The sequence below is a fragment of the Callionymus lyra genome, chromosome 17 (genome assembly GCF_982586985.1).
Source record: "Callionymus lyra chromosome 17, fCalLyr1.hap1.1, whole genome shotgun sequence".
In the NCBI taxonomy this organism is placed as follows: Eukaryota; Metazoa; Chordata; class Actinopteri; order Syngnathiformes; family Callionymidae; genus Callionymus; species Callionymus lyra.
Window position 1 is genome coordinate 1,404,430 of NC_141834.1, and position 27,239 is coordinate 1,431,668.

General features: G+C 40.8%; 48 non-coding genes across 48 annotated transcripts; all 48 read left to right on the top strand.

Annotated features, from left to right (window-relative positions):
- Positions 1-368: 368 nt before the first annotated feature.
- trnam-cau (transfer RNA methionine (anticodon CAU)) lies at positions 369-441 on the top strand. Its single transcript has one exon. It is a non-coding gene; the product is annotated as a tRNA-Met (tRNA).
- A 266-nt stretch (positions 442-707) lies between these two features.
- On the top strand, positions 708-780 carry trnam-cau (transfer RNA methionine (anticodon CAU)). Its single transcript has one exon. It is a non-coding gene; the product is annotated as a tRNA-Met (tRNA).
- A 264-nt stretch (positions 781-1,044) lies between these two features.
- trnam-cau (transfer RNA methionine (anticodon CAU)) lies at positions 1,045-1,117 on the top strand. Its single transcript has one exon. It is a non-coding gene; the product is annotated as a tRNA-Met (tRNA).
- Positions 1,118-1,438: 321 nt separating this feature from the next.
- On the top strand, positions 1,439-1,511 carry trnam-cau (transfer RNA methionine (anticodon CAU)). The gene has a single exon. It is a non-coding gene; the product is annotated as a tRNA-Met (tRNA).
- Positions 1,512-1,836: 325 nt separating this feature from the next.
- Positions 1,837-1,909, top strand: trnam-cau (transfer RNA methionine (anticodon CAU)). The gene has a single exon. It is a non-coding gene; the product is annotated as a tRNA-Met (tRNA).
- Positions 1,910-2,227: 318 nt separating this feature from the next.
- On the top strand, positions 2,228-2,300 carry trnam-cau (transfer RNA methionine (anticodon CAU)). Its single transcript has one exon. It is a non-coding gene; the product is annotated as a tRNA-Met (tRNA).
- A 266-nt stretch (positions 2,301-2,566) lies between these two features.
- Positions 2,567-2,639, top strand: trnam-cau (transfer RNA methionine (anticodon CAU)). Its single transcript has one exon. It is a non-coding gene; the product is annotated as a tRNA-Met (tRNA).
- Positions 2,640-2,903: 264 nt separating this feature from the next.
- On the top strand, positions 2,904-2,976 carry trnam-cau (transfer RNA methionine (anticodon CAU)). The gene has a single exon. It is a non-coding gene; the product is annotated as a tRNA-Met (tRNA).
- Positions 2,977-3,301: 325 nt separating this feature from the next.
- On the top strand, positions 3,302-3,374 carry trnam-cau (transfer RNA methionine (anticodon CAU)). The gene has a single exon. It is a non-coding gene; the product is annotated as a tRNA-Met (tRNA).
- A 324-nt stretch (positions 3,375-3,698) lies between these two features.
- trnam-cau (transfer RNA methionine (anticodon CAU)) lies at positions 3,699-3,771 on the top strand. The gene has a single exon. It is a non-coding gene; the product is annotated as a tRNA-Met (tRNA).
- Positions 3,772-4,377: 606 nt separating this feature from the next.
- On the top strand, positions 4,378-4,450 carry trnam-cau (transfer RNA methionine (anticodon CAU)). Its single transcript has one exon. It is a non-coding gene; the product is annotated as a tRNA-Met (tRNA).
- Positions 4,451-4,766: 316 nt separating this feature from the next.
- On the top strand, positions 4,767-4,839 carry trnam-cau (transfer RNA methionine (anticodon CAU)). Its single transcript has one exon. It is a non-coding gene; the product is annotated as a tRNA-Met (tRNA).
- Positions 4,840-5,155: 316 nt separating this feature from the next.
- Positions 5,156-5,228, top strand: trnam-cau (transfer RNA methionine (anticodon CAU)). Its single transcript has one exon. It is a non-coding gene; the product is annotated as a tRNA-Met (tRNA).
- A 1,054-nt stretch (positions 5,229-6,282) lies between these two features.
- Positions 6,283-6,355, top strand: trnam-cau (transfer RNA methionine (anticodon CAU)). Its single transcript has one exon. It is a non-coding gene; the product is annotated as a tRNA-Met (tRNA).
- A 266-nt stretch (positions 6,356-6,621) lies between these two features.
- On the top strand, positions 6,622-6,694 carry trnam-cau (transfer RNA methionine (anticodon CAU)). The gene has a single exon. It is a non-coding gene; the product is annotated as a tRNA-Met (tRNA).
- Positions 6,695-7,020: 326 nt separating this feature from the next.
- On the top strand, positions 7,021-7,093 carry trnam-cau (transfer RNA methionine (anticodon CAU)). The gene has a single exon. It is a non-coding gene; the product is annotated as a tRNA-Met (tRNA).
- Positions 7,094-7,360: 267 nt separating this feature from the next.
- trnam-cau (transfer RNA methionine (anticodon CAU)) lies at positions 7,361-7,433 on the top strand. The gene has a single exon. It is a non-coding gene; the product is annotated as a tRNA-Met (tRNA).
- Positions 7,434-7,700: 267 nt separating this feature from the next.
- trnam-cau (transfer RNA methionine (anticodon CAU)) lies at positions 7,701-7,773 on the top strand. The gene has a single exon. It is a non-coding gene; the product is annotated as a tRNA-Met (tRNA).
- Positions 7,774-8,836: 1,063 nt separating this feature from the next.
- Positions 8,837-8,909, top strand: trnam-cau (transfer RNA methionine (anticodon CAU)). The gene has a single exon. It is a non-coding gene; the product is annotated as a tRNA-Met (tRNA).
- A 266-nt stretch (positions 8,910-9,175) lies between these two features.
- Positions 9,176-9,248, top strand: trnam-cau (transfer RNA methionine (anticodon CAU)). The gene has a single exon. It is a non-coding gene; the product is annotated as a tRNA-Met (tRNA).
- Positions 9,249-9,965: 717 nt separating this feature from the next.
- trnam-cau (transfer RNA methionine (anticodon CAU)) lies at positions 9,966-10,038 on the top strand. Its single transcript has one exon. It is a non-coding gene; the product is annotated as a tRNA-Met (tRNA).
- Positions 10,039-10,304: 266 nt separating this feature from the next.
- Positions 10,305-10,377, top strand: trnam-cau (transfer RNA methionine (anticodon CAU)). The gene has a single exon. It is a non-coding gene; the product is annotated as a tRNA-Met (tRNA).
- A 316-nt stretch (positions 10,378-10,693) lies between these two features.
- Positions 10,694-10,766, top strand: trnam-cau (transfer RNA methionine (anticodon CAU)). The gene has a single exon. It is a non-coding gene; the product is annotated as a tRNA-Met (tRNA).
- Positions 10,767-11,082: 316 nt separating this feature from the next.
- On the top strand, positions 11,083-11,155 carry trnam-cau (transfer RNA methionine (anticodon CAU)). Its single transcript has one exon. It is a non-coding gene; the product is annotated as a tRNA-Met (tRNA).
- A 1,054-nt stretch (positions 11,156-12,209) lies between these two features.
- Positions 12,210-12,282, top strand: trnam-cau (transfer RNA methionine (anticodon CAU)). Its single transcript has one exon. It is a non-coding gene; the product is annotated as a tRNA-Met (tRNA).
- Positions 12,283-12,548: 266 nt separating this feature from the next.
- On the top strand, positions 12,549-12,621 carry trnam-cau (transfer RNA methionine (anticodon CAU)). The gene has a single exon. It is a non-coding gene; the product is annotated as a tRNA-Met (tRNA).
- Positions 12,622-12,888: 267 nt separating this feature from the next.
- Positions 12,889-12,961, top strand: trnam-cau (transfer RNA methionine (anticodon CAU)). Its single transcript has one exon. It is a non-coding gene; the product is annotated as a tRNA-Met (tRNA).
- Positions 12,962-13,228: 267 nt separating this feature from the next.
- On the top strand, positions 13,229-13,301 carry trnam-cau (transfer RNA methionine (anticodon CAU)). The gene has a single exon. It is a non-coding gene; the product is annotated as a tRNA-Met (tRNA).
- Positions 13,302-14,355: 1,054 nt separating this feature from the next.
- On the top strand, positions 14,356-14,428 carry trnam-cau (transfer RNA methionine (anticodon CAU)). Its single transcript has one exon. It is a non-coding gene; the product is annotated as a tRNA-Met (tRNA).
- Positions 14,429-14,695: 267 nt separating this feature from the next.
- On the top strand, positions 14,696-14,768 carry trnam-cau (transfer RNA methionine (anticodon CAU)). Its single transcript has one exon. It is a non-coding gene; the product is annotated as a tRNA-Met (tRNA).
- Positions 14,769-15,666: 898 nt separating this feature from the next.
- trnam-cau (transfer RNA methionine (anticodon CAU)) lies at positions 15,667-15,739 on the top strand. Its single transcript has one exon. It is a non-coding gene; the product is annotated as a tRNA-Met (tRNA).
- Positions 15,740-16,005: 266 nt separating this feature from the next.
- On the top strand, positions 16,006-16,078 carry trnam-cau (transfer RNA methionine (anticodon CAU)). Its single transcript has one exon. It is a non-coding gene; the product is annotated as a tRNA-Met (tRNA).
- A 325-nt stretch (positions 16,079-16,403) lies between these two features.
- On the top strand, positions 16,404-16,476 carry trnat-cgu (transfer RNA threonine (anticodon CGU)). Its single transcript has one exon. It is a non-coding gene; the product is annotated as a tRNA-Thr (tRNA).
- A 326-nt stretch (positions 16,477-16,802) lies between these two features.
- Positions 16,803-16,875, top strand: trnam-cau (transfer RNA methionine (anticodon CAU)). The gene has a single exon. It is a non-coding gene; the product is annotated as a tRNA-Met (tRNA).
- Positions 16,876-17,141: 266 nt separating this feature from the next.
- trnam-cau (transfer RNA methionine (anticodon CAU)) lies at positions 17,142-17,214 on the top strand. The gene has a single exon. It is a non-coding gene; the product is annotated as a tRNA-Met (tRNA).
- Positions 17,215-17,530: 316 nt separating this feature from the next.
- trnam-cau (transfer RNA methionine (anticodon CAU)) lies at positions 17,531-17,603 on the top strand. The gene has a single exon. It is a non-coding gene; the product is annotated as a tRNA-Met (tRNA).
- A 326-nt stretch (positions 17,604-17,929) lies between these two features.
- On the top strand, positions 17,930-18,002 carry trnam-cau (transfer RNA methionine (anticodon CAU)). The gene has a single exon. It is a non-coding gene; the product is annotated as a tRNA-Met (tRNA).
- Positions 18,003-18,657: 655 nt separating this feature from the next.
- trnam-cau (transfer RNA methionine (anticodon CAU)) lies at positions 18,658-18,730 on the top strand. Its single transcript has one exon. It is a non-coding gene; the product is annotated as a tRNA-Met (tRNA).
- A 266-nt stretch (positions 18,731-18,996) lies between these two features.
- Positions 18,997-19,069, top strand: trnam-cau (transfer RNA methionine (anticodon CAU)). The gene has a single exon. It is a non-coding gene; the product is annotated as a tRNA-Met (tRNA).
- Positions 19,070-20,531: 1,462 nt separating this feature from the next.
- trnam-cau (transfer RNA methionine (anticodon CAU)) lies at positions 20,532-20,604 on the top strand. Its single transcript has one exon. It is a non-coding gene; the product is annotated as a tRNA-Met (tRNA).
- Positions 20,605-21,668: 1,064 nt separating this feature from the next.
- Positions 21,669-21,741, top strand: trnam-cau (transfer RNA methionine (anticodon CAU)). Its single transcript has one exon. It is a non-coding gene; the product is annotated as a tRNA-Met (tRNA).
- An 898-nt stretch (positions 21,742-22,639) lies between these two features.
- On the top strand, positions 22,640-22,712 carry trnam-cau (transfer RNA methionine (anticodon CAU)). Its single transcript has one exon. It is a non-coding gene; the product is annotated as a tRNA-Met (tRNA).
- Positions 22,713-23,436: 724 nt separating this feature from the next.
- Positions 23,437-23,509, top strand: trnam-cau (transfer RNA methionine (anticodon CAU)). The gene has a single exon. It is a non-coding gene; the product is annotated as a tRNA-Met (tRNA).
- Positions 23,510-23,775: 266 nt separating this feature from the next.
- On the top strand, positions 23,776-23,848 carry trnam-cau (transfer RNA methionine (anticodon CAU)). Its single transcript has one exon. It is a non-coding gene; the product is annotated as a tRNA-Met (tRNA).
- Positions 23,849-24,164: 316 nt separating this feature from the next.
- Positions 24,165-24,237, top strand: trnam-cau (transfer RNA methionine (anticodon CAU)). Its single transcript has one exon. It is a non-coding gene; the product is annotated as a tRNA-Met (tRNA).
- Positions 24,238-25,291: 1,054 nt separating this feature from the next.
- trnam-cau (transfer RNA methionine (anticodon CAU)) lies at positions 25,292-25,364 on the top strand. Its single transcript has one exon. It is a non-coding gene; the product is annotated as a tRNA-Met (tRNA).
- Positions 25,365-25,630: 266 nt separating this feature from the next.
- Positions 25,631-25,703, top strand: trnam-cau (transfer RNA methionine (anticodon CAU)). The gene has a single exon. It is a non-coding gene; the product is annotated as a tRNA-Met (tRNA).
- A 1,064-nt stretch (positions 25,704-26,767) lies between these two features.
- trnam-cau (transfer RNA methionine (anticodon CAU)) lies at positions 26,768-26,840 on the top strand. Its single transcript has one exon. It is a non-coding gene; the product is annotated as a tRNA-Met (tRNA).
- Positions 26,841-27,239: the final 399 nt, after the last annotated feature.

Genomic DNA, 27,239 nt, shown 5'->3' on the forward strand with positions numbered 1-27,239 from the left:
GCGCGTCAGTCTCATAATCTGAAGGTCATGAGTTCAAGCTTCACACAGGGCAGGTTTATTTTAAGGTCAACATTCATGTTGCTTTCTAGTTCCCCATCTTTTTAGAATGTGTCGATCTACAAAGCCACCTCTAAATTTACCTGTTTCCCTAATAGTCATGATAACTGAACTTTGCTTTTACAACCTAAGTGTTCTCTTAGGGAAAGTTCTCCAACACCTTACGTAAAATTGAATATTTCTCCTCTTGCTGACCAGCAGTCTCTCCTTTTTTAGTTGGTTCACCAAAGTACCCATTCAATCACGCTTTGAAACCTTCACAACCTTACAAACAGACGTGACTTTGACTCATTGTCAGGTCAGCACGCCAAGCCTTGTTGGCGCAGTAGGCAGCGCGTCAATCTCATAATCTGAAGGTCGTGAGTTCAAGCCTCACACAGGGCACCTTTTTACTAGTGGCAAACATTGTTTTGCTTTCGAATCACCTATCTTTTTGCAATCTTTCGATTTACAAAGCCTTATTGTTCTTCTAGGGAATGTTCTACAACACCTTATTTGGTTCGTAAAATTGAATATTTTTCCTCTTGCTGACCAGCAGTCTGTCATTTTTTTGTTGGTTCACCAAAGTACCCATTCAATCACGATTTTAAACCCTTTCACAACCTTACAAACAGACGTAACTTTGACTCATTGTCAGGTCAGCACGCCAAGCCTTGTTGGCGCAGTAGGCAGCGCGTCAGTCTCATAATCTGAAGGTCGTGAGTTCAAGCCTCACACAGGGCACCTTTTTACTAGTGGCAAACATTGTTTTGCTTTCGAATCACCTATCTTTTTGGAATGTTTCGATTTACAAATCCTTATTGTTCTTCTAGGGAATGTTCTACAACACCTTATTTAGTTCGTAAAATTGAATATTTTTCCTCTTGCTGATTAGCAGTCTGTCATTTTTTTGTTGGTTCACCAAAGTACCCATTCAATCACGCTTTTAAACCTTCACCACCTTACAAACAGACGTACCTTTGACTAATTGTCAGGTGAGCATGCCAAGCCTTGTTGGCGCAGTAGGCAGCGCGTCAGTCTCATAATCTGAAGGTCGTGAGTTCAAGCCTCACACAGGGCAGGTTTATGTTAAGGTCAACATTCATTTTGCTTTCTAGATGCCTATCTTTTAAGAATGTGTCGATCTACAAAGCCACCTCCAAATTTACCTGTTTCCCTAATAGTCATGATCACTGAACTTTGCTTTTACAACCTTAGTGTTCTCCTAGGGAAAGTTGTCCAACACCTTATTTAGTTCATGAAATTGAATATTTTTCTTGCTGACCATCAGTCTGTCATTTTTTTTGTTGGTTCACCAAAGTACCCATTCAATCACGCTTTTAAACCTTCACCACCTTACAAACAGACGTACCTTTGACTCATTGTCGGCTCAGCACGCCAAGCCTTGTTGGCGCAGTAGGCAGCGCGTCAGTCTCATAATCTGAAGGTCGTGAGTTCAAGCCTCACACAGGGCAGCTTTATGTTAAGGTCAACATTCATTTTGCTTTCTAGTTGCCTATCTTTTTAGAATGTGTCGATCTACAAAGCCACCTCCAAATTTACCTGTTTCCCTAATAGTCATGATAACTGAACTTTGCTTTTACAACCTTAGTGTTCTCCTAGGGAAAGTTCTCCAACACCTTTTTTGGTTTGTGAAATTGAATATTTTTCCTCTTGCTGACCAGCAGTCTGTCATTTTTTTGTTGGTTCACCAAAGTACCCATTCAATCACGCTTTTAAACCCTTTCACCACCTTACAAACAGACGTATCTTTGACTCATTGTCAGCTCAGCACGCCAAGCCTTGTTGGCGCAGTAGGCAGCGTGTCAGTCTCATAATCTGAAGGTCGTGAGTTCAAGCCTCACACAGGGCAGGTTTATGTTAAGTTCAACATTCATGTTGCTTTCTAGTTCCCCATCTTTTTAGAATGTGTCGATCTACAAAGCCACCTCCAAATTTACCTGTTTCCCTAATAGTCATGATAACTGAACTTTGCTTTTACAACCTTAGTGTTCTCTTAGGGAAAGTTCTCCAACACCTTACGTAAAATTGTATATTTCTCCTCTTGCTGACCAGCAGTCTCTCCTTTTTTAGTTGGTTCACCAAAGTACCCATTCAATCACGCTTTTAAACCCTTTCACAACCTTACAAACAGACGTAACTTTGACTCATTGTCAGGTCAGCACGCCAAGCCTTGTTGGCGCAGTAGGCAGCGCGTCAGTCTCATAATCTGAAGGTCGTGAGTTCAAGCCTCACACAGGGCACCTTTTTACTAGTGGCAAACATTGTTTTGCTTTCGAATCACCTATCTTTTAGCAATCTTTCGATTTACAAAGCCTTATTGTTCTTCTAGGGAATGTTCTACAACACCTTATTTAGTTCGTAAAATTGAATATTTTTCCCCTTGCTGACCAGCAGTCTGTCATTTTTTTGTTGGTTCACCAAAGTACCCATTCAATCACGATTTTAAACCCTTTCACAACCTTACAAACAGACGTAACTTTGACTCATTGTCAGGTCAGCACGCCAAGCCTTGTTGGCGCAGTAGGCAGCGCGTCAGTCTCATAATCTGAAGGTCGTGAGTTCAAGCCTCACACAGGGCACCTTTTTACTAGTGGCAAACATTGTTTTGCTTTCGAATAACCTATCTTTTTGGAATGTTTCGATTTACAAAGCCTTGTTGTTCTTCTAGGGAATGTTCTACAACACCTTATTTAGTTCGTAAAATTGAATATTTTTCCTCTTGCTGATTAGCAGTCTGTCATTTTTTTGTTGGTTCACCAAAGTACCCATTCAATCACGCTTTTAAACCTTCACCACCTTACAAACAGACGTACCTTTGACTCATTGTCGGCTCAGCACGCCAAGCCTTGTTGGCGCAGTAGGCAGCGCGTCAGTCTCATAATCTGAAGGTCATGAGTTCAAGCCTCACACAGGGCAGCTTTATGTTAAGGTCAACATTCATTTTGCTTTCTAGTTGCCTATCTTTATAGAATGTGTCGATCTACAAAGCCACCTCCAAATTTACCTGTTTCCCTAATAGTCATGATAACTGAACTTTGCTTTTACAACCTTAGTGTTCTTCTAGGGAAAGTTCTCCAACACCTTATTAAGTTCGTGAAATTGAATATTTTTCCCCTTGCTGACCAGCAGTCTGTCATTTTTTTGTTGGTTCACCAAAGTACCCATTCAATCACGCTTTTAAACCCTTTCACCACCTTACAAACAGACGTATCTTTGACTCAATGTCAGCTCAGCACGCCAAGCCTTGTTGGCGCAGTAGGCAGTGCGTCAGTCTCATAATCTGAAGGTCGTGAGTTCAAGCCTCACACAGGGCAGGTTTATGTTAAGGTCAACATTCATGTTGCTTTCTAGTTGCCTATCTTTTAAGAATGTGTCAATCTACAAAGCCACCTCCAAATGTACCTGTTACCCTAATAGTCATGATAACTGAACTTTGCTTTTACAACCTTAGTGTTCTTCTAAGGAAAGTTCTCCAACACCTTATTTAGTTCGTGAAATTGAATATTTTTCCCCTTGCTGACCAGCAGTCTGTCATTTTTTTTGTTGGTTCACCAAAGTACCCATTCAATCACGCTTTTAAACCTTCACCACCTTACAAACAAACGTACCTTTGACTCATTATCAGGTCAGCACAACAAGCCTTGTTGGCGCAGTAGGCAGCGCGTCAGTCTCATAATCTGAAGGTCGTGAGTTCAAACCTCACACAGGGCACCTTTTTACTAGTGGCAAACATTGTTTTGCTTTCGAATCACCTATCTTTTTGGAATCTTTCGATTTACAAAGCCTTATTTTTCTTCTAGGGAATGTTCTACAACACCTTATTTAGTTCGTAAAATTGAATATTTTTCCTCTTGCTGACCAGCAGTCTGTCATTTTTTTTGTTGGTTCACCAAAGTACCCATTCAATCACGCTTTTAAACCCTTTCACCACCTTACAAACAGACGTACCTTTGACTCATTGTCGGTTCAGCACGCCAAGCCTTGTTGGCGCAGTAGGCAGGGCGTCAGTCTCATAATCTGAAGGTCGTGAGTTCAAGCCTCACACAGGGCACCTTTTTACTAGTGGCAAACATTGTTTTGCTTTCGAATCACCTATCTTTTTGGAATCTTTCGATTTACAAAGCCTTATTGTTCTTCTAGGGAATGTTCTACAACACCTTATTTAGTTCGTAAAATTGAATATTTTCCCTCTTGCTGATTAGTAGTCTGTCATTTTTTTGTTGGTTCACCAAAGTACCCATTCAATCACGCTTTTAAACCCTTTCACCACCTTACAAACAGACGTACCTTTGACTAATTGTCAGGTGAGCATGCCAAGCCTTGTTGGCGCAGTAGGCAGCGCGTCAGTCTCATAATCTGAAGGTCGTGAGTTCAAGCCTCACACAGGGCAGGTTTATGTTAAGGTCAACATTCATTTTGCTTTCTAGATGCCTATCTTTTAAGAATGTGTCGATCTACAAAGCCACCTCCAAATTTACCTGTTTCCCTAATAGTCATGATCACTGAACTTTGCTTTTACAACCTTAGTGTTCTCTTAGGGAAAGTTCTCCAACACCTTACGTAAAATTGAATATTTTTCCTCTTGCTGACCAGCAGTCTCTCCTTTTTTAGTTGGTTCACCAAAGTACCCATTCAATCACGCTTTTAAACCTTCACAACCTTACAAACAGACGTAACTTTGACTCATTGTCAGGTCAGCACGCCAAGCCTTGTTGGCGCAGTAGGCAGCGCGTCAGTCTCATAATCTGAAGGTCGTGAGTTCAAGCCTCACACAGGGCAGCTTTATGTTTAGGTCAACATTCATTTTGCTTTCTAGATGCCTATCTTTTTAGAATGTGTCGATCTACAAAGCCACCTCCAAATTTACCTGTTTCCCTAATAGTCATGATCACTGAACTTTGCTTTTACAACCTTAGTGTTCTCTTAGGGAAAGTTCTCCAACACCTTACGTAAAATTGAATATTTTTCCTTTTGCTGACCAGCAGTCTCTCCTTTTTTAGTTGGTTCACCAAAGTACCCATTCAATCACGCTTTTAAACCTTCACAACCTTACAAACAGACGTAACTTTGACTCATTGTCAGGTCAGCACGCCAAGCCTTGTTGGCGCAGTAGGCAGCGCGTCAGTCTCATAATCTGAAGGTCGTGAGTTCAAGCCTCACACAGGGCAGCTTTATGTTAAGGTCAACATTCATTTTGCTTTCTAGTTGCCTATCTTTTTAGAATGTGTCGATCTACAAAGCCACCTCCAAATTTACCTGTTTCCCTAATAGTCATGATAACTGAACTTTGCTTTTACAACCTTAGTGTTCTCCTAGGGAAAGTTCTCCAACACCTTTTTTGGTTTGTGAAATTGAATATTTTTCCTCTTGCTGACCAGCAGTCTGTCATTTTTTTTGTTGGTTCACCAAAGTACCCATTCAATCACGCTTTTAAACCCTTTCACCACCTTACAAACAGACGTACCTTTGACTCATTATCAGGTCAGCACACCAAGCCTTATTGGCGCAGTAGGCAGCGCGTCAGTCTCATAATCTGAAGGTCGTGAGTTTGAACCTCACACAGGGCACCTTTTTACTAGTGGCAAACATTGTTTTGCTTTCGAATCACCTATCTTTTTGGAATCTTTCGATTTACAAAGCCTTATTGTTCTTCTAGGGAATGTTCTACAACACCTTATTTAGTTCGTAAAATTGAATATTTTTCCTCTTGCTGACCAGCAGTCTGTCATTTTTTTGTTGGTTCACCAAAGTACCCATTCAATCACGCTTTTAAACCCTTTCACCACCTTACAAACAGACGTACCTTTGACTCATTATCAGGTCAGCACACCAAGCCTTGTTGGCGCAGTAGGCAGCACGTCAGTCTCATAATCTAAAGGTCGTGATTTCAAGCCTCACACAGGGCAGGTTTATGTTAAGGTCAATATTCATGTTGCTTTCTAGTTGCCTATCTTTTAAGAATGTGTCGATCTACAAAGCCACCTCCAAATTTACCTGTTTCCCTAATTTTCATGATAACTGAACTTTGCTTTTACAACCTTAGTGTTCTCTTAGGGAAAGTTCTCCAACACCTTACGTAAAATTTAATATTTCTCCTCTTGCTGACCAGCAGTCTCTCCTTTTTTAGTTGGTTCACCAAAGTACCCATTCAATCACGCTTTTGAACCTTCACAACCTTACAAACAGACGTAACTTTGACTCATTGTCAGGTCAGCACGCCAAGCCTTGTTGGCGCAGTAGGCAGCGCGTCAGTCTCATAATCTGAAGGTCGTGAGTTCAAGCCTCACACAGGGCACCTTTTTACTAGTGGCAAACATTGTTTTGCTTTCGAATCACCTATCTTTTTGGAATCTTTCGATTTACAAAGCCTTATTGTTCTTCTAGGGAATGTTCTACAACACCTTATTTAGTTCGTAAAATTGAATATTTTTCCTCTTGCTGACCAGCAGTCTGTCATTTTTTTGTTGGTTCACCAAAGTACCCATTCAATCACGCTTTTAAACCCTTTCACCACCTTACAAACAGACGTACCTTTGACTAATTGTCAGGTTAGCATGCCAAGCCTTGTTGGCGCAGTAGGCAGCGCGTCAGTCTCATAATCTGAAGGTCGTGAGTTCAAGCCTCACACAGGGCAGGTTTATGTTAAGGTCAACATTCATTTTGCTTTCTAGTTGCCTATCTTTTTAGAATGTGTCGATCTACAAAGCCACCTCCAAATTTACCTGTTTCCCTAATAGTCATGATAACTGAACTTTGCTTTTACAACCTTAGTGTTCTCCTAGGGAAAGTTCTCCAACACCTTTTTTGGTTTGTGAAATTGAATATTTTTCCTCTTGCTGACCAGCAGTCTGTCATTTTTTTTGTTGGTTCACCAAAGTACCCATTCAATCACGCTTTTAAACCCTTTCACCACCTTACAAACAGACGTACCTTTGACTCATTATCAGGTCAGCACACCAAGCCTTGTTGGCGCAGTAGGCAGCGCGTCAGTCTCATAATCTGAACGTCGTGAGTTCGAACCTCACACAGGGCACCTTTTTACTAGTGGCAAACATTGTTTTGCTTTCGAATCACCTATCTTTTTGGAATCTTTCGATTTACAAAGCCTTATTGTTCTTCTAGGGAATGTTCTACAACACCTTATTTAGTTCGTAAAATTGAATATTTTTCCTCTTGCTGACCAGCAGTCTGTCATTTTTTTTGTTGGTTCACCAAAGTACCCATTCAATCACACTTTTAAACCCTTTCACCACCTTACAAACAGACGTACCTTTGACTCATTATCAGGTCAGCACACCAAGCCTTGTTGGCGCAGTAGGCAGCGCGTCAGTCTCATAATCTGAAGGTCGTGAGTTCGAACCTCACGCAGGGCACCTTTTTACTCGTGGCAAACATTGTTTTGCTTTCGAATCACCTATCTTTTTGGAATCTTTCGATTTACAAAGCCTTATTGTTCTTCTAGGGAATGTTCTACAACACCTTATTTAGTTCGTAAAATTTAATATTTTTTCTCTTGCTGACCAGCAGTCTGTCATTTTTTTTGTTGGTTCACCAAAGTACCCATTCAATCACGCTTTTAAACCCTTTCACCACCTTACAAACAGACGTACCTTTGACTCATTATCAGGTCAGCACACCAAGCCTTGTTGGCGCAGTAGGCAGCGCGTCAGTCTCATAATCTGAACGTCGTGAGTTCGAACCTCACACAGGGCACCTTTTTACTAGTGGCAAACATTGTTTTGCTTTCGAATCACCTATCTTTTTGGAATCTTTCGATTTACAAAGCCTTATTGTTCTTCTAGGGAATGTTCTACAACACCTTATTTAGTTCGTAAAATTGAATATTTTTCCTCTTGCTGACCAGCAGTCTGTCATTTTTTTGTTGGTTCACCAAAGTACCCATTCAATCACGCTTTTAAACCCTTTCACCACCTTACAAACAGACGTACCTTTGACTCATTGTCGGCTCAGCACACCAAGCCTTGTTGGCGCAGTAGGCAGCGCGTCAGTCTCATAATCTGAAGGTCATGAGTTCAAGCCTCACACAGGTCAGGTTTATGTTAAGGTCAACATTCATTTTGCTTTCTAGTTGCCTATCTTTTTAGAATGTGTCGATCTACAAAGCCACCTCCAATATTACCTGTTTCCCTAATAGTCATGATAACTGAACTTTGCTTTTACAACCTTAGTGTTCTCCTAGGGAAAGTTCTCCAACACCTTTTTTGGTTTGTGAAATTGAATTTTTTTCCTCTTGCTGACCAGCAGTCTGTCATTTTTTTGTTGGTTCACCAAAGTACCCATTCAATCACGCTTTTAAACCCTTTCACCACCTTACAAACAGACGTACCTTTGACTCATTATCAGGTCAGCACACCAAGCCTTGTTGGCGCAGTAGGCAGCACGTCAGTCTCATAATCTGAAGGTCGTGAGTTCAAGCCTCACGCAGGGCAGGTTTATGTTAAGGTCAACATTCATTTTGCTTTCTAGTTGCCTATCTTTTTAGAATGTGTCGATCTACAAAGCCACCTCCAAATTTACCTGTTTCCCTAATAGTCATGATAACTGAACTTTGCTTTTACAACCTTAGTGTTCTCCTAGGGAAAGTTCTCCAACACCTTTTTTGGTTTGTGAAATTGAATATTTTTCCTCTTGCTGACCAGCAGTCTGTCATTTTTTTTGTTGGTTCACCAAAGTACCCATTCAATCACGCTTTTAAACCCTTTCACCACCTTACAAACAGACGTACCTTTGACTCATTATCAGGTCAGCACACCAAGCCTTGTTGGCGCAGTAGGCAGCGCGTCAGTCTCATAATCTGAAGTTCGTGAGTTCGAACCTCACACAGGGCACCTTTTTACTAGTGGCAAACATTGTTTTGCTTTCGAATCACCTATCTTTTTGGAATCTTTCGATTTACAAAGCCTTATTGTTCTTCTAGGGAATGTTCTACAACACCTTATTTAGTTCGTAAAATTGAATATTTTCCCTCTTGCTGATTAGTAGTCTGTCATTTTTTTGTTGGTTCACCAAAGTACCCATTCAATCACGCTTTTAAACCCTTTCACCACCTTACAAACAGACGTACCTTTGACTAATTGTCAGGTGAGCATGCCAAGCCTTGTTGGCGCAGTAGGCAGCGCGTCAGTCTCATAATCTGAAGGTCGTGAGTTCAAGCCTCACACAGGGCAGGTTTATGTTAAAGTCAACATTCATTTTGCTTTCTAGATGCCTATCTTTTAAGAATGTGTCGATATACAAAGCCACCTCCAAATTTACCTGTTTCCCTAATAGTCATGATCACTGAACTTTGCTTTTACAACCTTAGTGTTCTCTTAGGGAAAGTTCTCCAACACCTTACGTAAAATTGAATATTTTTCCTTTTGCTGACCAGCAGTCTCTCCTTTTTTAGTTGGTTCACCAAAGTACCCATTCAATCACGCTTTTAAACCCTTTCACCACCTTACAAACAGACGTACCTTTGACTCATTATCAGGTCAGCACACCAAGCCTTGTTGGCGCAGTAGGCAGCACGTCAGTCTCATAATCTGAAGGTCGTGAGTTCAAGCCTCACGCAGGGCAGGTTTATGTTAAGGTCAACATTCATTTTGCTTTCTAGTTGCCTATCTTTTTAGAATGTGTCGATCTACAAAGCCACCTCCAAATTTACCTGTTTCCCTAATAGTCATGATAACTGAACTTTGCTTTTACAACCTTAGTGTTCTCCTAGGGAAAGTTCTCCAACACCTTTTTTGGTTTGTGAAATTGAATATTTTTCCTCTTGCTGACCAGCAGTCTGTCATTTTTTTTGTTGGTTCACCAAAGTACCCATTCAATCACGCTTTTAAACCCTTTCACCACCTTACAAACAGACGTACCTTTGACTCATTATCAGGTCAGCACACCAAGCCTTGTTGGCGCAGTAGGCAGCGCGTCAGTCTCATAATCTGAAGGTCGTGAGTTCGAACCTCACACAGGGCACCTTTTTACTAGTGGCAAACATTGTTTTGCTTTCGAATCACCTATCTTTTTGGAATCTTTCGATTTACAAAGCCTTATTGTTCTTCTAGGGAATGTTCTACAACACCTTATTTAGTTCGTAAAATTGAATATTTTCCCTCTTGCTGATTAGTAGTCTGTCATTTTTTTGTTGGTTCACCAAAGTACCCATTCAATCACGCTTTTAAACCCTTTCACCACCTTACAAACAGACGTACCTTTGACTAATTGTCAGGTGAGCATGCCAAGCCTTGTTGGCGCAGTAGGCAGCGCGTCAGTCTCATAATCTGAAGGTCGTGAGTTCAAGCCTCACACAGGGCAGGTTTATGTTAAAGTCAACATTCATTTTGCTTTCTAGATGCCTATCTTTTAAGAATGTGTCGATATACAAAGCCACCTCCAAATTTACCTGTTTCCCTAATAGTCATGATCACTGAACTTTGCTTTTACAACCTTAGTGTTCTCTTAGGGAAAGTTCTCCAACACCTTACGTAAAATTGAATATTTTTCCTTTTGCTGACCAGCAGTCTCTCCTTTTTTAGTTGGTTCACCAAAGTACCCATTCAATCACGCTTTTAAACCTTCACAACCTTACAAACAGACGTAACTTTGACTCATTGTCAGGTCAGCACGCCAAGCCTTGTTGGCACAGTAGGCAGCGCGTCAGTCTCATAATCTGAAGGTCGTGAGTTCAAGCCTCACACAGGGCAGCTTTATGTTTAGGTCAACATTCATTTTGCTTTCTAGATGCCTATCTTTTTAGAATGTGTCGATCTACAAAGCCACCTCCAAATTTACCTGTTTCCCTAATAGTCATGATCACTGAACTTTGCTTTTACAACCTTAGTGTTCTCTTAGGGAAAGTTCTCCAACACCTTACGTAAAATTGAATATTTTTCCTTTTGCTGACCAGCAGTCTCTCCTTTTTTAGTTGGTTCACCAAAGTACCCATTCAATCACGCTTTTAAACCTTCACAACCTTACAAACAGACGTAACTTTGACTCATTGTCAGGTCAGCACGCCAAGCCTTGTTGGCGCAGTAGGCAGCGCGTCAGTCTCATAATCTGAAGGTCGTGAGTTCAAGCCTCACACAGGGCAGCTTTATGTTAAGGTCAACATTCATTTTGCTTTCTAGTTGCCTATCTTTTTAGAATGTGTCGATCTACAAAGCCACCTCCAAATTTACCTGTTTCCCTAATAGTCATGATAACTGAACTTTGCTTTTACAACCTTAGTGTTCTCCTAGGGAAAGTTCTCCAACACCTTTTTTGGTTTGTGAAATTGAATATTTTTCCTCTTGCTGACCAGCAGTCTGTCATTTTTTTTGTTGGTTCACCAAAGTACCCATTCAATCACACTTTTAAACCCTTTCACCACCTTACAAACAGACGTACCTTTGACTCATTATCAGGTCAGCACACCAAGCCTTATTGGCGCAGTAGGCAGCGCGTCAGTCTCATAATCTGAAGGTCGTGAGTTCGAACCTCACACAGGGCACCTTTTTACTAGTGGCAAACATTGTTTTGCTTTCGAATCACCTATCTTTTTGGAATCTTTCGATTTACAAAGCCTTATTGTTCTTCTAGGGAATGTTCTACAACACCTTATTTAGTTCGTAAAATTGAATATTTTTCCTCTTGCTGACCAGCAGTCTGTCATTTTTTTGTTGGTTCACCAAAGTACCCATTCAATCACGCTTTTAAACCCTTTCACCACCTTACAAACAGACGTACCTTTGACTCATTATCAGGTCAGCACACCAAGCCTTGTTGGCGCAGTAGGCAGCACGTCAGTCTCATAATCTGAAGGTCGTGAGTTCAAGCCTCACACAGGGCAGGTTTATGTTAAGGTCAATATTCATGTTGCTTTCTAGTTGCCTATCTTTTAAGAATGTGTCGATCTACAAAGCCACCTCCAAATTTACCTGTTTCCCTAATTGTCATGATAACTGAACTTTGCTTTTACAACCTTAGTGTTCTCTTAGGGAAAGTTCTCCAACACCTTACGTAAAATTTAATATTTCTCCTCTTGCTGACCAGCAGTCTCTCCTTTTTTAGTTGGTTCACCAAAGTACCCATTCAATCACGCTTTTGAACCTTCACAACCTTACAAACAGACGTAACTTTGACTCATTGTCAGGTCAGCACACCAAGCCTTGTTGGCGCAGTAGGCCGCGCGTCAGTCTCATAATCTGAAGGTCGTGAGTTCAAGCCTCACACAGGGCACCTTTTTACTAGTGGCAAACATTGTTTTGCTTTCGAATCACCTATCTTTTTGGAATCTTTCGATTTACAAAGCCTTATTGTTCTTCTAGGGAATGTTCTACAACACCTTATTTAGTTCGTAAAATTGAATATTTTTCCTCTTGCTGACCAGCAGTCTGTCATTTTTTTGTTGGTTCACCAAAGTACCCATTCAATCACGCTTTTAAACCCTTTCACCACCTTACAAACAGACGTACCTTTGACTCATTATCAGGTCAGCACACCAAGCCTTGTTGGCGCAGTAGGCAGTGCGTCAGTCTCATAATCTGAAGGTCGTGAGTTCGAACCTCACACAGGGCACCTTTTTACTAGTGGCAAACATTGTTTTGCTTTCGAATCACCTATCTTTTTGGAATCTTTCGATTTACAAAGCCTTATTGTTCTTCTAGGGAATGTTCTACAACACCTTATTTAGTTCGTAAAATTTAATATTTTTCCTCTTGCTGACCAGCAGTCTGTCATTTTTTTTGTTGGTTCACCAAAGTACCCATTCAATCACGCTTTTAAACCCTTTCACCACCTTACAAACAGACGTACCTTTGACTCATTATCAGGTCAGCACACCAAGCCTTGTTGGCGCAGTAGGCAGCGCGTCAGTCTCATAATCTGAAGGTCGTGAGTTCGAACCTCACACAGGGCACCTTTTTACTAGTGGCAAACATTGTTTTGCTTTCGAATCACCTATCTTTTTGGAATCTTTCGATTTACAAAGCCTTATTGTTCTTCTAGGGAAAGTTCTCCAACACCTTTTTTGGTTTGTGAAATTGAATATTTTTCCTCTTGCTGACCAGCAGTCTGTCATTTTTTTTGTTGGTTCACCAAAGTACCCATTCAATCACGCTTTTAAACCCTTTCACCACCTTACAAACAGACGTACCTTTGACTCATTATCAGGTCAGCACACCAAGCCTTATTGGCGCAGTAGGCAGCGCGTCAGTCTCATAATCTGAAGGTCGTGAGTTCGAACCTCACACAGGGCACCTTTTTACTAGTGGCAAACATTGTTTTGCTTTCGAATCACCTATCTTTTTGGAATCTTTCGATTTACAAAGCCTTATTGTTCTTCTAGGGAATGTTCTACAACACCTTATTTAGTTCGTAAAATTGAATATTTTTCCTCTTGCTGACCAGCAGTCTGTCATTTTTTTGTTGGTTCACCAAAGTACCCATTCAATCACGCTTTTAAACCCTTTCACCACCTTACAAACAGACGTACCTTTGACTCATTATCAGGTCAGCACACCAAGCCTTGTTGGCGCAGTAGGCAGCACGTCAGTCTCATAATCTGAAGGTCGTGAGTTCAAGCCTCACACAGGGCAGGTTTATGTTAAGGTCAATATTCATGTTGCTTTCTAGTTGCCTATCTTTTAAGAATGTGTCGATCTACAAAGCCACCTCCAAATTTACCTGTTTCCCTAATTGTCATGATAACTGAATTTTGCTTTTACAACCTTAGTGTTCTCTTAGGGAAAGTTCTCCAACACCTTACGTAAAATGTAATATTTCTCCTCTTGCTGACCAGCAGTCTCTCCTTTTTTAGTTGGTTCACCAAAGTACCCATTCAATCACGCTTTTGAACCTTCACAACCTTACAAACAGACGTAACTTTGACTCATTGTCAGGTCAGCACGCCAAGCCTTGTTGGCGCAGTAGGCAGCACGTCAGTCTCATAATCTGAAGGTTGTGAGTTCAAGCCTCACACAGGGCAGGTTTATGTTAAGGTCAACATTCATTTTGCTTTCTAGTTGCCTATCTTTTTAGAATGTGTCGATCTACAAAGCCACCTCCAAATTTACCTGTTTCCCTAATAGTCATGATAACTGAACTTTGCTTTTACAACCTTAGTGTTCTCCTAGGGAAAGTTCTCCAACACCTTTTTTGGTTTGTGAAATTGAATATTTTTCCTCTTGCTGACCAGCAGTCTGTCATTTTTTTTGTTGGTTCACCAAAGTACCCATTCAATCACGCTTTTAAACCCTTTCACCACCTTACAAACAGACGTACCTTTGACTCATTATCAGGTCAGCACACCAAGCCTTGTTGGCGCAGTAGGCAGCGCGTCAGTCTCATAATCTGAAGGTCGTGAGTTCGAACCTCACACAGGGCACATTTTTACTAGTGGCAAACATTGTTTTGCTTTCGAATCACCTATCTTTTTGGAATCTTTCGATTTACAAAGCCTTATTGTTCTTCTAGGGAATGTTCTACAACACCTTATTTAGTTCGTAAAATTTAATATTTTTTCTCTTGCTGACCAGCAGTCTGTCATTTTTTTTGTTGGTTCACCAAAGTACCCATTCAATCACGCTTTTAAACCCTTTCACCACCTTACAAACAGACGTACCTTTGACTCATTATCAGGTCAGCACACCAAGCCTTGTTGGCGCAGTAGGCAGCGCGTCAGTCTCATAATCTGAACGTCGTGAGTTCGAACCTCACACAGGGCACCTTTTTACTAGTGGCAAACATTGTTTTGCTTTCGAATCACCTATCTTTTTGGAATCTTTCGATTTACAAAGCCTTATTGTTCTTCTAGGGAATGTTCTACAACACCTTATTTAGTTCGTAAAATTGAATATTTTTCCTCTTGCTGACCAGCAGTCTGTCATTTTTTTTGTTGGTTCACCAAAGTACCCATTCAATCACGCTTTTAAACCCTTTCACCACCTTACAAACAGACGTACCTTTGACTCATTATCATTCATTTTGCTTTCTAGTTGCCTATCTTTTTAGAATGTGTCGATCTACAAAGCCACCTCCAAATTTACCTGTTTCCCTAATAGTCATGATAACTGAACTTTGCTTTTACAACCTTAGTGTTCTCCTAGGGAAAGTTCTCCAACACCTTTTTTGGTTTTTGAAATTGAATATTTTTCCTCTTGCTGACCAGCAATCTGTCATTTTTTTTGTTGGTTCACCAAAGTACCCATTCAATCACGCTTTTAAACCCTTTCACCACCTTACAAACAGAGGTACCTTTGACTCATTGTCAGGTCAGCATGCCAAGCCTTATTGGCGCAGTAGGCAGCGCGTCAGTCTCATAATCTGAAGGTCGTGAGTTCAAGCCTCACACAGGGCACCTTTTTACTAGTGGCAAACATTGTTTTGCTTTCGAATCACCTATCTTTTTGGAATCTTTCGATTTACAAAGCCTTATTGTTCTTCTAGGGAATGTTCTACAACACCTTATTTAGTTCGTAAAATTGAATATTTTTCCTCTTGCTGACCAGCAGTCTGTCATTTTTTTGTTGGTTCACCAAAGTACCCATTCAATCACGCTTTTAAACCCTTTCACCACCTTACAAACAGACGTACCTTTGACTAATTGTCAGGTCAGCATGCCAAGCCTTGTTGGCGCAGTAGGCAGCGCGTCAGTCTCATAATCTGAAGGTCGTGAGTTCAAGCCTCACACAGGGCACCTTTTTACTAGTGGCAAACATTGTTTTGCTTTCGAATCACCTATCTTTTTGGAATCTTTCGATTTACAAAGCCTTATTGTTCTTCTAGGGAATGTTCTACAACACCTTATTTAGTTCGTAAAATTGAATATTTTTCCTCTTGCTGACCAGCAGTCTGTCATTTTTTTGTTGGTTCACCAAAGTACCCATTCAATCACGCTTTTAAACCCTTTCACCACCTTACAAACAGACGTACCTTTGACTAATTGTCAGGTCAGCATGCCAAGCCTTGTTGGCGCAGTAGGCAGCGCGTCAGTCTCATAATCTGAAGGTCGTGAGTTCAAGCCTCACACAGGGCAAGTTTATGTTAAGGTCAACATTCATTTTGCTTTCTAGTTGCCTATCTTTTTAGAATGTGTCGATCTACAAAGCCACCTCCAAATTTACCTGTTTCCCTAATAGTCATGATAACTGAACTTTGCTTTTACAACCTTAGTGTTCTCCTAGGGAAAGTTCTCCAACACCTTTTTTGGTTTGTGAAATTGAATATTTTTCCTCTTACTGACCAGCAGTCTGTCATTTTTTTGTTGGTTCACCAAAGTACCCATTCAATCACGCTTTTAAACCCTTTCACCATCTTACAAACAGACGTGTCTTTGACTCATTGTCAGCTCAGCACACCAAGCCTTGTTGGCGCAGTAGGCAGCGCGTCAGTCTCGTAATCTGAAGGTCGTGAGTTCAAGCCTCACTCAGGGCAGGTTTATGTTAAGGTAAACATTCATGTTGCTTTCTAGTTCCCCATCTTTTTAGAATGTGTCGATCTACAAAGCCACCTCCAAATTTACCTGTTTCCCTAATAGTCATGATAACTGAACTTTGCTTTTACAACCTTAGTGTTCTCCTAGGGAAAGTTCTCCAACACCTTTTTTGGTTTGTGAAATTGAATATTTTTCCTCTTGCTGACCAGCAGTCTGTCATTTTTTTTGTTGGTTCACCAAAGTACCCATTCAATCACGCTTTTAAACCCTTTCACCACCTTACAAACAGACGTACCTTTGACTCATTATCAGGTCAGCACACCAAGCCTTGTTGGCGCAGTAGGCAGCGCGTCAGTCTCATAATCTGAAGGTCGTGAGTTCAAACCTCACACAGGGCACCTTTTTACTAGTGGCAAACATTGTTTTGCTTTCGAATCACCTATCTTTTTGGAATCTTTCGATTTACAAAGCCTTATTGTTCTTCTAGGGAATGTTCTACAACACCTTATTTAGTTCGTAAAATTGAATATTTTCCCTCTTGCTGATTAGTAGTCTGTCATTTTTTTGTTGGTTCACCAAAGTACCCATTCAATCACGCTTTTAAACCCTTTCACCACCTTACAAACAGACGTACCTTTGACTAATTGTCAGGTGAGCATGCCAAGCCTTGTTGGCGCAGTAGGCAGCGCGTCAGTCTCATAATCTGAAGGTCGTGAGTTCAAGCCTCACACAGGGCAGGTTTATGTTAAAATCAACATTCATTTTGCTTTCTAGATGCCTATCTTTTAAGAATGTGTCGATATACAAAGCCACCTCCAAATTTACCTGTTTCCCTAATAGTCATGACCACTGAACTTTGCTTTTACAACCTTAGTGTTCTCTTAGGGAAAGTTCTCCAACACCTTACGTAAAATTGAATATTTTTCCTTTTGCTGACCAGCAGTCTCTCCTTTTTTAGTTGGTTCACCAAAGTACCCATTCAATCACGCTTTTAAACCTTCACAACCTTACAAACAGACGTAACTTTGACTCATTGTCAGGTCAGCACGCCAAGCCTTGTTGGCGCAGTAGGCAGCGCGTCAGTCTCATAATCTGAAGGTCGTGAGTTCAAGCCTCACACAGGGCAGCTTTATGTTAAGGTCAACATTCATTTTGCTTTCTAGTTGCCTATCTTTTTAGAATGTGTCGATCTACAAAGCCACCTCCAAATTTACCTGTTTCCCTAATAGTCATGATAACTGAACTTTGCTTTTACAACCTTAGTGTTCTCCTAGGGAAAGTTCTCCAACACCTTTTTTGGTTTGTGAAATTGAATATTTTTCCTCTTGCTGACCAGCAGTCTGTCATTTTTTTTGTTGGTTCACCAAAGTACCCATTCAATCACGCTTTTAAACCCTTTCACCACCTTACAAACAGACGTACCTTTGACTCATTATCAGGTCAGCACACCAAGCCTTATTGGCGCAGTAGGCAGCGCGTCAGTCTCATAATCTGAAGGTCGTGAGTTCGAACCTCACACAGGGCACCTTTTTACTAGTGGCAAACATTGTTTTGCTTTCGAATCACCTATCTTTTTGGAATCTTTCGATTTGCAAAGCCTTATTGTTCTTCTAGGGAATGTTCTACAACACCTTATTTAGTTCGTAAAATTGAATATTTTTCCTCTTGCTGACCAGCAGTCTGTCATTTTTTTGTTGGTTCACCAAAGTACCCATTCAATCACGCTTTTAAACCCTTTCACCACCTTACAAACAGACGTACCTTTGACTCATTATCAGGTCAGCACACCAAGCCTTGTTGGCGCAGTAGGCAGCACGTCAGTCTCATAATCTGAAGGTCGTGAGTTCAAGCCTCACACAGGGCAGGTTTATGTTAAGGTCAATATTCATGTTGCTTTCTAGTTGCCTATCTTTTAAGAATGTGTCGATCTACAAAGCCACCTCCAAATTTACCTGTTTCCCTAATTGTCATGATAACTGAACTTTGCTTTTACAACCTTAGTGTTCTCTTAGGGAAAGTTCTCCAACACCTTACGTAAAATGTAATATTTCTCCTCTTGCTGACCAGCAGTCTCTCCTTTTTTAGTTGGTTCACCAAAGTACCCATTCAATCACGCTTTTGAACCTTCACAACCTTACAAACAGACGTAACTTTGACTCATTGTCAGGTCAGCACACCAAGCCTTGTTGGCGCAGTAGGCAGCGCGTCAGTCTCATAATCTGAAGGTCGTGAGTTCAAGCCTCACACAGGGCACCTTTTTACTAGTGGCAAACATTGTTTTGCTTTCGAATCACCTATCTTTTTGGAATCTTTCGATTTACAAAGCCTTATTGTTCTTCTAGGGAATGTTCTACAACACCTTATTTAGTTCGTAAAATTGAATATTTTTCCTCTTGCTGACCAGCAGTCTGTCATTTTTTTGTTGGTTCACCAAAGTACCCATTCAATCACGCTTTTAAACCCTTTCACCACCTTACAAACAGACGTACCTTTGACTCATTATCAGGTCAGCACACCAAGCCTTGTTGGCGCAGTAGGCAGCGCGTCAGTCTCATAATCTGAAGGTCGTGAGTTCGAACCTCACACAGGGCACCTTTTTACTAGTGGCAAACATTGTTTTGCTTTCGAATCACCTATCTTTTTGGAATCTTTCGATTTACAAAGCCTTATTGTTCTTCTAGGGAATGTTCTACAACACCTTATTTAGTTCGTAAAATTGAATATTTTTCCTCTTGCTGACCAGCAGTCTGTAATTTTTTTTGTTGGTTCACCAAAGTACCCATTCAATCACGCTTTTAAACCCTTTCACCACCTTACAAACAGACGTACCTTTGACTCATTGTCGGCTCAGCACGCCAAGCCTTGTTGGCGCAGTAGGCAGCGCGTCAGTCTCATAATCTGAAGGTCGTGAGTTCAAGCCTCACACAGGTCAGGTTTATGTTAAGGTCAACATTCATTTTGCTTTCTAGTTGCCTATCTTTTTAGAATGTGTCGATCTACAAAGCCACCTCCAAATTTACCTGTTTCCCTAATAGTCATGATAACTGAACTTTGCTTTTACAACCTTAGTGTTCTCCTAGGGAAAGTTCTCCAACACCTTTTTTGGTTTGTGAAATTGAATATTTTTCCTCTTGCTGACCAGCAGTCTGTCATTTTTTTGTTGGTTCACCAAAGTACCCATTCAATCACGCTTTTAAACCCTTTCACCACCTTACAAACAGACGTACCTTTGACTCATTATCAGGTCAGCACACCAAGCCTTGTTGGCGCAGTAGGCAGCACGTCAGTCTCATAATCTGAAGGTTGTGAGTTCAAGCCTCACACAGGGCAAGTTTATGTTAAGGTCAACATTCATTTTGCTTTCTAGTTGCCTATCTTTTTAGAATGTGTCGATCTACAAAGCCACCTCCAAATTTACCTGTTTCCCTAATAGTCATGATAACTGAACTTTGCTTTTACAACCTTAGTGTTCTCCTAGGGAAAGTTCTCCAACACCTTTTTTGGTTTGTGAAATTGAATATTTTTCCTCTTACTGACCAGCAGTCTGTCATTTTTTTGTTGGTTCACCAAAGTACCCATTCAATCACGCTTTTAAACCCTTTCACCATCTTACAAACAGACGTGTCTTTGACTCATTGTCAGCTCAGCACACCAAGCCTTGTTGGCGCAGTAGGCAGCATGACAGTCTCATAATCTGAAGGTCGTGAGTTCAAGCCTCACTCAGGGCAGGTTTATGTTAAGGTAAACATTCATGTTGCTTTCTAGTTCCCCATCTTTTTAGAATGTGTCGATCTACAAAGCCACCTCCAAATTTACCTGTTTCCCTAATAGTCATGATAACTGAACTTTGCTTTTACAACCTTAGTGTTCTCCTAGGGAAAGTTCTCCAACACCTTTTTTGGTTTGTGAAATTGAATATTTTTCCTCTTGCTGACCAGCAGTCTGTCATTTTTTTTGTTGGTTCACCAAAGTACCCATTCAATCACGCTTTTAAACCCTTTCACCACCTTACAAACAGACGTACCTTTGACTCATTATCAGGTCAGCACACCAAGCCTTATTGGCGCAGTAGGCAGCGCGTCAGTCTCATAATCTGAAGGTCGTGAGTTCGAACCTCACACAGGGCACCTTTTTACTAGTGGCAAACATTGTTTTGCTTTCGAATCACCTATCTTTTTGGAATCTTTCGATTTACAAAGCCTTATTGTTCTTCTAGGGAATGTTCTACAACACCTTATTTAGTTCGTAAAATTGAATATTTTTCCTCTTGCTGACCAGCAGTCTGTCATTTTTTTTGTTGGTTCACCAAAGTACCCATTCAATCACGCTTTTAAACCCTTTCACCACCTTACAAACAGACGTACCTTTGACTCATTGTCGCCTCAGCACGCCAAGCCTTGTTGGCGCAGTAGGCAGCGCGTCAGTCTCATAATCTGAAGGTCGTGAGTTCAAGCCTCACACAGGTCAGGTTTATGTTAAGGTCAACATTCATTTTGCTTTCTAGTTGCCTATCTTTTTAGAATGTGTCGATCTACAAAGCCACCTCCAAATTTACCTGTTTCCCTAATAGTCATGATAAATGAACTTTGCTTTTACAACCTTAGTGTTCTCCTAGGGAAAGTTCTCCAACACCTTTTTTGGTTTGTGAAATTGAATATTTTTCCTCTTGCTGACCAGCAGTCTGTCATTTTTTTGTTGGTTCACCAAAGTACCCATTCAATCACGCTTTTAAACCCTTTCACCACCTTACAAACAGACGTACCTTTGACTCATTATCAGGTCAGCACACCAAGCCTTGTTGGCGCAGTAGGCAGCACGTCAGTCTCATAATCTGAAGGTTGTGAGTTCAAGCCTCACACAGGGCAGGTTTATGTTAAGGTCAACATTCATTTTGCTTTCTAGTTGCCTATCTTTTTAGAATGTGTCGATCTACAAAGCCACCTCCAAATTTACCTGTTTCCCTAATAGTCATGATAACTGAACTTTGCTTTTACAACCTTAGTGTTCTCCTAGGGAAAGTTCTCCAACACCTTTTTTGGTTTGTGAAATTGAATATTTTTCCTCTTGCTGACCAGCAGTCTGTCATTTTTTTTGTTGGTTCACCAAAGTACCCATTCAATCACGCTTTTAAACCCTTTCACCACCTTACAAACAGACGTACCTTTGACTCATTATCAGGTCAGCACACCAAGCCTTGTTGGCGCAGTAGGCAGCGCGTCAGTCTCATAATCTGAAGGTCGTGAGTTCGAACCTCACACAGGGCACATTTTTACTAGTGGCAAACATTGTTTTGCTTTCGAATCACCTATCTTTTTGGAATCTTTCGATTTACAAAGCCTTATTGTTCTTCTAGGGAATGTTCTACAACACCTTATTTAGTTCGTAAAATTGAATATTTTTCCTCTTGCTGACCAGCAGTCTGTCATTTTTTTTGTTGGTTCACCAAAGTACCCATTCAATCACGCTTTTAAACCCTTTCACCACCTTACAAACAGACGTACCTTTGACTCATTATCATTCATTTTGCTTTCTAGTTGCCTATCTTTTTAGAATGTGTCGATCTACAAAGCCACCTCCAAATTTACCTGTTTCCCTAATAGTCATGATAACTGAACTTTGCTTTTACAACCTTAGTGTTCTCCTAGGGAAAGTTCTCCAACACCTTTTTTGGTTTTTGAAATTGAATATTTTTCCTCTTGCTGACCAGCAATCTGTCATTTTTTTTGTTGGTTCACCAAAGTACCCATTCAATCACGCTTTTAAACCCTTTCACCACCTTACAAACAGACGTACCTTTGACTCATTGTCAGGTCAGCATGCCAAGCCTTATTGGCGCAGTAGGCAGCGCGTCAGTCTCATAATCTGAAGGTCGTGAGTTCAAGCCTCACACAGGGCACCTTTTTACTAGTGGCAAACATTGTTTTGCTTTCGAATCACCTATCTTTTTGGAATCTTTCGATTTACAAAGCCTTATTGTTCTTCTAGGGAATGTTCTACAACACCTTATTTAGTTCGTAAAATTGAATATTTTTCCTCTTGCTGACCAGCAGTCTGTCATTTTTTTGTTGGTTCACCAAAGTACCCATTCAATCACGCTTTTAAACCCTTTCACCACCTTACAAACAGACGTACCTTTGACTAATTGTCAGGTCAGCATGCCAAGCCTTGTTGGCGCAGTAGGCAGCGCGTCAGTCTCATAATCTGAAGGTCGTGAGTTCAAGCCTCACACAGGGCAAGTTTATGTTAAGGTCAACATTCATTTTGCTTTCTAGTTGCCTATCTTTTTAGAATGTGTCGATCTACAAAGCCACCTCCAAATTTACCTGTTTCCCTAATAGTCATGATAACTGAACTTTGCTTTTACAACCTTAGTGTTCTCCTAGGGAAAGTTCTCCAACACCTTTTTTGGTTTGTGAAATTGAATATTTTTCCTCTTACTGACCAGCAGTCTGTCATTTTTTTGTTGGTTCACCAAAGTACCCATTCAATCACGCTTTTAAACCCTTTCACCATCTTACAAACAGACGTGTCTTTGACTCATTGTCAGCTCAGCACACCAAGCCTTGTTGGCGCAGTAGGCAGCGCGTCAGTCTCATAATCTGAAGGTTGTGAGTTCAAGCCTCACTCAGGGCAGGTTTATGTTAAGGTAAACATTCATGTTGCTTTCTAGTTCCCCATCTTTTTAGAATGTGTCGATCTACAAAGCCACCTCCAAATTTACCTGTTTCCCTAATAGTCATGATAACTGAACTTTGCTTTTACAACCTTAGTGTTCTCCTAGGGAAAGTTCTCCAACACCTTTTTTGGTTTGTGAAATTGAATATTTTTCCTCTTGCTGACCAGCAGTCTGTCATTTTTTTTGTTGGTTCACCAAAGTACCCATTCAATCACGCTTTTAAACCCTTTCACCACCTTACAAACAGACGTACCTTTGACTCATTATCAGGTCAGCACACCAAGCCTTGTTGGCGCAGTAGGCAGCGCTTCAGTCTCATAATCTGAAGGTCGTGAGTTCGAACCTCACACAGGGCACCTTTTTACTAGTGGCAAACATTGTTTTGCTTTCGAATCACCTATCTTTTTGGAATCTTTCGATTTACAAAGCCTTATTGTTCTTCTAGGGAATGTTCTACAACACCTTATTTAGTTCGTAAAATTGAATATTTTCCCTCTTGCTGATTAGTAGTCTGTCATTTTTTTGTTGGTTCACCAAAGTACCCATTCAATCACGCTTTTAAACCCTTTCACCACCTTACAAACAGACGTACCTTTGACTAATTGTCAGGTGAGCATGCCAAGCCTTGTTGGCGCAGTAGGCAGCGCGTCAGTCTCATAATCTGAAGGTCGTGAGTTCAAGCCTCACACAGGGCTGGTTTATGTTAAAATCAACATTCATTTTGCTTTCTAGATGCCTATCTTTTAAGAATGTGTCGATATACAAAGCCACCTCCAAATTTACCTGTTTCCCTAATAGTCATGATCACTGAACTTTGCTTTTACAACCTTAGTGTTCTCTTAGGGAAAGTTCTCCAACACCTTACGTAAAATTGAATATTTTTCCTTTTGCTGACCAGCAGTCTCTCCTTTTTTAGTTGGTTCACCAAAGTACCCATTCAATCACGCTTTTAAACCTTCACAACCTTACAAACAGACGTAACTTTGACTCATTGTCAGGTCAGCACGCCAAGCCTTGTTGGCGCAGTAGGCAGCGCGTCAGTCTCATAATCTGAAGGTCGTGAGTTCAAGCCTCACACAGGGCAGCTTTATGTTAAGGTCAACATTCATTTTGCTTTCTAGTTGCCTATCTTTTTAGAATGTGTCGATCTACAAAGCCACCTCCAAATTTACCTGTTTCCCTAATAGTCATGATAACTGAACTTTGCTTTTACAACCTTAGTGTTCTCCTAGGGAAAGTTCTCCAACACCTTTTTTGGTTTGTGAAATTGAATATTTTTCCTCTTGCTGACCAGCAGTCTGTCATTTTTTTTGTTGGTTCACCAAAGTACCCATTCAATCACGCTTTTAAACCCTTTCACCACCTTACAAACAGACGTACCTTTGACTCATTATCAGGTCAGCACACCAAGCCTTATTGGCGCAGTAGGCAGCGCGTCAGTCTCATAATCTGAAGGTCGTGAGTTCAAACCTCACACAGGGCACCTTTTTACTAGTGGCAAACATTGTTTTGCTTTCGAATCACCTATCTTTTTGGAATCTTTCGATTTGCAAAGCCTTATTGTTCTTCTAGGGAATGTTCTACAACACCTTATTTAGTTCGTAAAATTGAATATTTTTCCTCTTGCTGACCAGCAGTCTGTCATTTTTTTGTTGGTTCACCAAAGTACCCATTCAATCACGCTTTTAAACCCTTTCACCACCTTACAAACAGACGTACCTTTGACTCATTATCAGGTCAGCACACCAAGCCTTGTTGGCGCAGTAGGCAGCACGTCAGTCTCATAATCTGAAGGTCGTGAGTTCAAGCCTCACACAGGGCAGGTTTATGTTAAGGTCAATATTCATGTTGCTTTCTAGTTGCCTATCTTTTAAGAATGTGTCGATCTACAAAGCCACCTCCAAATTTACCTGTTTCCCTAATTGTCATGATAACTGAACTTTGCTTTTACAACCTTAGTGTTCTCTTAGGGAAAGTTCTCCAACACCTTACGTAAAATGTAATATTTCTCCTCTTGCTGACCAGCAGTCTCTCCTTTTTTAGTTGGTTCACCAAAGTACCCATTCAATCACGCTTTTGAACCTTCACAACCTTACAAACAGACGTAACTTTGACTCATTGTCAGGTCAGCACACCAAGCCTTGTTGGCGCAGTAGGCAGCGCGTCAGTCTCATAATCTGAAGGTCGTGAGTTCAAGCCTCACACAGGGCACCTTTTTACTAGTGGCAAACATTGTTTTGCTTTCGAATCACCTATCTTTTTGGAATCTTTCGATTTACAAAGCCTTATTGTTCTTCTAGGGAATGTTCTACAACACCTTATTTAGTTCGTAAAATTGAATATTTTTCCTCTTGCTGACCAGCAGTCTGTCATTTTTTTGTTGGTTCACCAAAGTACCCATTCAATCACGCTTTTAAACCCTTTCACCACCTTACAAACAGACGTACCTTTGACTCATTATCAGGTCAGCACACCAAGCCTTGTTGGCGCAGTAGGCAGCGCGTCAGTCTCATAATCTGAAGGTCGTGAGTTCGAACCTCACACAGGGCACCTTTTTACTAGTGGCAAACATTGTTTTGCTTTCGAATCACCTATCTTTTTGGAATCTTTCGATTTACAAAGCCTTATTGTTCTTCTAGGGAATGTTCTACAACACCTTATTTAGTTCGTAAAATTGAATATTTTTCCTCTTGCTGACCAGCAGTCTGTCATTTTTTTTGTTGGTTCACCAAAGTACCCATTCAATCACGCTTTTAAACCCTTTCACCACCTTACAAACAGACGTACCTTTGACTCATTGTCGGCTCAGCACGCCAAGCCTTGTTGGCGCAGTAGGCAGCGCGTCAGTCTCATAATCTGAAGGTCGTGAGTTCAAGCCTCACACAGGTCAGGTTTATGTTAAGGTCAACATTCATTTTGCTTTCTAGTTGCCTATCTTTTTAGAATGTGTCGATCTACAAAGCCACCTCCAAATTTACCTGTTTCCCTAATAGTCATGATAACTGAACTTTGCTTTTACAACCTTAGTGTTCTCCTAGGGAAAGTTCTCCAACACCTTTTTTGGTTTGTGAAATTGAATATTTTTCCTCTTGCTGACCAGCAGTCTGTCATTTTTTTGTTGGTTCACCAAAGTACCCATTCAATCACGCTTTTAAACCCTTTCACCACCTTACAAACAGACGTACCTTTGACTCATTATCAGGTCAGCACACCAAGCCTTGTTGGCGCAGTAGGCAGCACGTCAGTCTCATAATCTGAAGGTCGTGAGTTCAAGCCTCACACAGGGCAGGTTTATGTTAAGGTCAACATTCATTTTGCTTTCTAGTTGCCTATCTTTTTAGAATGTGTCGATCTACAAAGCCACCTCCAAATTTACCTGTTTCCCTAATAGTCATGATAACTGAACTTTGCTTTTACAACCTTAGTGTTCTCCTAGGGAAAGTTCTCCAACACCTTTTTTGGTTTGTGAAATTGAATATTTTTCCTCTTGCTGACCAGCAGTCTGTCATTTTTTTTGTTGGTTCACCAAAGTACCCATTCAATCACGCTTTTAAACCCTTTCACCACCTTACAAACAGACGTACCTTTGACTCATTATCAGGTCAGCACACCAAGCCTTGTTGGCGCAGTAGGCAGCGCGTCAGTCTCATAATCTGAAGGTCGTGAGTTCGAACCTCACACAGGGCACCTTTTTACTAGTGGCAAACATTGTTTTGCTTTCGAATCACCTATCTTTTTGGAATCTTTCGATTTACAAAGCCTTATTGTTCTTCTAGGGAATGTTCTACAACACCTTATTTAGTTCGTAAAATTGAATATTTTTCCTCTTGCTGACCAGCAGTCTGTCATTTTTTTTGTTGGTTCACCAAAGTACCCATTCAATCACGCTTTTAAACCCTTTCACCACCTTACAAACAGACGTACCTTTGACTCATTATCATTCATTTTGCTTTCTAGTTGCCTATCTTTTTAGAATGTGTCGATCTACAAAGCCACCTCCAAATTTACCTGTTTCCCTAATAGTCATGATAACTGAACTTTGCTTTTACAACCTTAGTGTTCTCCTAGGGAAAGTTCTCCAACACC